The sequence below is a fragment of the Mandrillus leucophaeus genome, unplaced genomic scaffold (assembly GCF_000951045.1).
Source record: "Mandrillus leucophaeus isolate KB7577 unplaced genomic scaffold, Mleu.le_1.0 Scaffold804, whole genome shotgun sequence".
NCBI classification, from domain to species: Eukaryota; Metazoa; Chordata; class Mammalia; order Primates; family Cercopithecidae; genus Mandrillus; species Mandrillus leucophaeus.
The window spans coordinates 26125-31854 of record NW_012108742.1 but is presented as its reverse complement, the minus strand read 5'-3'; positions in this window follow the sequence as shown (position 1 = coordinate 31854).

Genomic DNA, 5730 nt, shown 5'->3' with positions numbered 1-5730 from the left:
AAAGAAAAGAGAAAGAAGAGAAAGAAACAAAGTTGTCTATTTAAAGCCATTTTTCATTCCATCTTTTAGAGGAAAATACTGATTTTGGAACATTCTTTTCTTTAATTTAAAAGGTTCATGGTAGAGGAAGAGATTATTAAAATTACCAAGAGAACCGAGCATTATTGAAGGAAAAGAGAAGAGAATAAAAGGATCAGCAAGTAACTGAAGCAATAATGAAGCTACCATATACTGCATGCGTACAAAGTTCTGGGCGCTGTGCATTAGTACTCTTTCATTTGTCCATTCGCTTATTCCAAAAACAGCTGAGTCCTAACTCTGTGCCAAGTGTAACTCTGATTACAGCCACTGTAATCATCCATCTTCAGATCTGTTAGCTTTTTTCTCACATTCCGCCTTGACCTTAGCCAGCTCAGCAGTTCTATGAAGTTTTAGAAAAGTCAAGACCGTTTGCTTTAAAAGAAAAAGGGAAAGGAAACCTGTTTAATAACCTGCAGATATGGACCATTCACCTGACTCCCACCTGGGAATGCACACTGTCCACCTCTCAGTCTCCATGCAGCTAAAATGGAGGGTAAGGCAGCCATCCTATTGCCAAAGGCAATGATGTGTTTACACTTAGTCCTGCACCATAGGATTAGTAAAATAGTTAGTGCACTGTTTATAAATGGATTTTTAACACCTCCCTGGCCTCACTGCATTTATGTAGGTTTTAAGGAAAGAGAGGCTGAATGTACACAAATTCAGCACGTTCTCTCCTTTATGGAAGCAGCAGTCAGTATGTACTAAAGGAAGAATCAATAGAACTTGAGATTTAAAATGCCATTCCATTTACCTTGTGTTTAGACCTTGGCTTTATAAATAGTGTGTTTAAAAGGCTGTTCCTGCCTTTCTTGTTGTGTTTGCCTCAACTCCTGTTCTCTCCCCAGGTCAGAGATTCTGTGAAAAGACCCCAGCCAGAATCTGGGGGTCTGCATATGAAAAATGTGCCAGAAAAATAAATCCCAGTAGCTTCTCCAATATGTCATTTAACACTTCACCTTGCCTTTGGATGTCTTTTGACTTCCTGGTTCTGCCCTCCTGTCCAGTGCCATTGACATTATTAACCGCTTCATCTTATCTGAAACCCTTTCTGGTCGGCCTACTACCTCCTGTATTGTTTTTTCCCCCAGGCTTTTGTGGAGAATGCTTTTCCTCTGTTCTTTTCTCAAATGTTGCTGCTGTAGATTTCTGTCTTTGCCTGTTCCTCTCTCTCTCTGGAGGATCTCATTTATTCCCATAGTTTTAGTTTAGTTTTATTCTTTGTGCTGATGTACGGGAAGACTTCCTAGAGGAAAGCAACACTGGGGTATTGCAGAGGGATTTGGAGTTTGCCAGGTAGAATAGGATGGGGTAGGTTCCAGGCAATGGAAGCATGTTAGCAGCATTGTGTGCAAAGACGGGGAAGCTTGAGGTTGTCTCCTATCCCTGGTAGAAAGCATGGGCTTTCCTACTCAATTTTTCCAGCCCTAATAAAAACAAATAAATAAATAAAGCTACATTGCGCTTAGTCTCTTTGCTTACTAATTTTTATAAAGATGAAATTGAGTTAATATTGATATAGAATTCTTATTTGTGCCAGTTATTGAGCCACACACATATGCGCGCGTGCGCGCGCGCGCACACACACACACACACACACACACACACACACATATATCCTTTAAACATATTTTATTTCATTTTCAAAACAAAAATTAAGAAACGCTTTATAATATACATTCTATAGAACAGTAAACTAAGATCAGAAAGGTACAATGGATTACCTAAAGTGATACAGGCCGAGAGTGACAGCCTGGATTCCACCTGAGGTTTAAACCTCAGAACCCAGAGCCTGTGTTTCTTTCCCCGCACCAGGCAGCCTGCACATTAGCACAGGGCCAGCTGAGGGGAAGCAATACTTTTTCAGGAAAAAAATATCAAAATAAGATTCCCAGGCAATTTGAAAGTTAATGTGACCCTGAATTATTGTTAGTGACTCTCTTCTGGTGCTTTCTCTACTTTGCATAATAGTAATGTGGCAAGTTTGGCTCGAAAGGGCAAAATCTGAGGTTCTCATCCCCGTTTGCTGTGACTCAGGGGTGGGTCAGTTCTAAATACTATACCTGATGTTATAGAATATCTAATATCTGCCTTGAGCTTGCACATAAGTTATTTGATATAATTTTTGCCACTATGCTGTAAGGTTAGCAGAGTGGGCATTAATTTTGCTATTATCACCAGTTTACATATAGGGATTCTGGAGCCCAGGGAGACTGTGTGTACACAGTGCAGTGAATATATGGCAATGCCAGGAACAGAACCCAGGGCAGGCTACCACCTCTTATAAAACAGGACAAATTAATGTCATCACTAAGAAGTCAAAATTTAGGCTTCCAGTGTGCTGGCAGGGCAGGGTAAAAGTGTGAAAAAGGGAAGAAAGCATAGCTGCTGCTCTCACTAGATCCTGAACATTCATCGTTGGTGATACGGTTTGGCTATGTCCCCAACAACATCTCATCTGGAATTGTAGCTCCCACAATCCCCATGAGTCATGGGGAAGGACCTGGTAGGAGGTGATTGAATCACGGAGGTAGATTTTGTTTTTCCATGCTGTTCTTGTGATAGTGAATAAGTGTCACAAGATCTGATGGCTTTATAAAAGCACAGTTCCCCTGCACAGGCTCTCTTGCCTGCCACCATGAAAGATGTGACTGCTTTTCCTTTGCCTTCCTTCGTGATTGTGAGGCCTCCCCAGTCACATGGAACTGTGAGTCCATTAAACATCTTTTTTAAAAATAATTTACCCGGTCTTGGGTATGTCTTTTTTACCAGCAGCATGAGAACAGACTAACACAGTTGGAGAGTCCTCAGGCCTCATCACATAGAGTCAGCTTCTGTGACAACCGGACAACTGTGGGCAGAGAGGCCAGGGTGAGATACACAACCTGTAACACCTCTGCAGGCACATGGGAGCCCAGAGGCCTGTTGGAGGTATTGGCCCAGCACTGAGGGGGATTAAGTTTATAGTGTGTTTAAGAAAAGTCTCTCCCACCAGGCTAGAGAACTGCACATGGATGTAAATCTCTGTTTTAGGTTGGATGTGAGATGGACTGGACATGCATATGTAACGCAGCTCTTACTTCCTCTCCCAGAGGAAACAAACAGCTCAGATTTGTCTCTAAAAATAAGAACTCCTTTCTCCAACTTCCAGTTACCTTTAATCAAAAGATGACACAAATTATTCGCAATTTTAAAAGAGACTTTGGATATAAGGGCAGACACCAAGATTGCCTGTATTTTGTCTATATCTGTGAATATAGAGAGTCAAATAGAAATTTGTCAGAGATTCACAGAAAACCTTAAGTAGGAAATAAAATCCACCCCCCCAGGGAACCAGAATCATATCTGTGCATGTGCGCATGAATGAATGTGTGAAAAACAGAGTATTCTGACAGAATATATTTTTTAGTATAGTTTGTCCATCGTTGCTTTGTTTAGGGGTATGGGGCTCCAATGATATGTCACTTCCTTTTTTAATTAAACTTTTTATTTTAACATAATTGTAGCTTTGTATGCAGTTATAAGAAATAGTACAGAGAGATCCCAAGTATCCTTTATCCTGTTTCCCCCAGTGGTAACATCTTGCAAACTATAGCACAATAGTGTAACCAAGATATTGCCTTTGAAACAGTCAAGATATAGAACGTTTCCATCAATGCAGTGATCCCTCATGTTGCCCTTTTGTAGCCACATCTACTTCCCTCCCATCCTTATCCCCCTCTTAACCCTCAGCAACCACCAATCTGTTTTCCATCTCTAAAATTTACCATTTTAAGAAGGTTATATAAATGGAATTACATAGTAAGTAACCTTTTATCATTGGCTTCTCCCACTCAGCATAACTGTCTGAAATTCATCCAAGTTGTTGCATGGATCAACATTGATTGCTGAGTAGTATTCCATGGGATGGATATACCAAAGTTTGTTTAACCATTAACTTGTTGAAGGACATCTGGGTTGTTTCCAGTGTTTGCTTATTACAAATAAATATTCATATACAGATAAGTGTTCCTTTCTCTTGGAAAAATGCCAGTGAGGACAATGTCAGGCCACATGGTAGTTGCATGTTTAGTTTTCTAAGAAACTGCCAAACTGTTTTCCAGAGTGCCAGTACCACTTTGCATTTCCACTAGCAATGTATAAGACGTCCAGTTCCTCCATGTTCTCACCAGCATTTGGTATTATCGCTACTTATTTTAGCAAAGCTGACAGGTGTATAGTCATATCGCGTACTAATGAACATTTTCTCAACGGCTATGGTTGTTGAATACTTTTTTATGTGCTTGTTTGTCATCTATATATACTCTCAGGAAATATATCTTCATGACTTTTGCCCGTTTTCTAAATGAAATGCTTGCTTTTTTACTGTTGAATCCTGAGAGCTCCTTATCTAGTCTAGATACTAGTCCTTTGTCAGATAATTTGAAAACATGTTCTCCTACACTGTAACTTGTCTTTTCATCCTCTTCACAATCTTTCACAGCACAAAAGTCTAATTTTTGTAAAGTCCAGTTTGTCTACTTTTCCTTTTTTAAGTCATGTCAAATCTAAGAACTCTTTGGTCAGTCTTAGGTCCTGCAGATTTGTTTTTCAATGTTTTATAGTTTTACATTTTACATTGAAGTCCATGTTTCATTTTGAGTTACTTATTGTATAATTAACTTAATTCATGTGACATTTTTTCTTTGGCTTATGGATGTTCAATTGCTTCAGTACTCCAGTACCATTTATTGAAAAGACTATCTTTTCTCCATGAAATTGCTTTAGCATCTTTGTCAGAAATCATTTGCAAGATAATAATAATAATAGTAAAATGTCAGTTGAGCATATTTATGTGGGTTTATTTCTAAGTTCTCTATTCTATTCTATTCTATTCTATTCATCTATGTCTCTATCCTTCCACAAATACCACACAGTCATGACTATAGTAGCTATAGAAAAAGTTGAAAATCAGGTAGACTTATTGTTCCTACTTTAATCTTTTGTTTTATAACTGTTATAAATTACTATTCTTTGCATTTTCATATAAATTTTATAATAATATTGTCAATATTTACCAAAAAACTTGCTGGGATGTTGATAGGAATTGCATTATATCTGTATATAAATTTGGTGGAAATTGACATATTTTGAGCTATCCAATCCATGATCAAGGCGAAAATCTCCATTTATTTAAATCCTTTGTTATTTCTTTCATCAACATTGAGTAGTTTTCAGAATCAATCATAAATCACAAGGTTAAACTATGTTTAACATGGCCAACCGCCTTCTCTGAAGATACACCTATGAGGTCTGGTACTCCAATACCCTAGAGATTACTTCCCAGTAGGCTCAGGAAAGGCCAGCCCTTTCTTTGGCTAAAGTTAGTTATTTACTAGACAGACACCAACACTAAGATGGCAGAGATGTTAGAATTAACTGACAACAATTTCAGCACAATCATCATAAAAATAGTTAACTTAGCCATTATGGATATGCTTAAAAAATAAAGAAAATAGAAAATTTCAACAAAGAAATAGAAGAAATTAAGAAGAATCATATGGAAACTTTAAAACCAAAGATTATAATAACTACAATAAATAGCCAATGGATGAATTAAACTGTAGAATGAAGGGGACAGAAAAAAGTATCCATAAACTGGAAATTAGA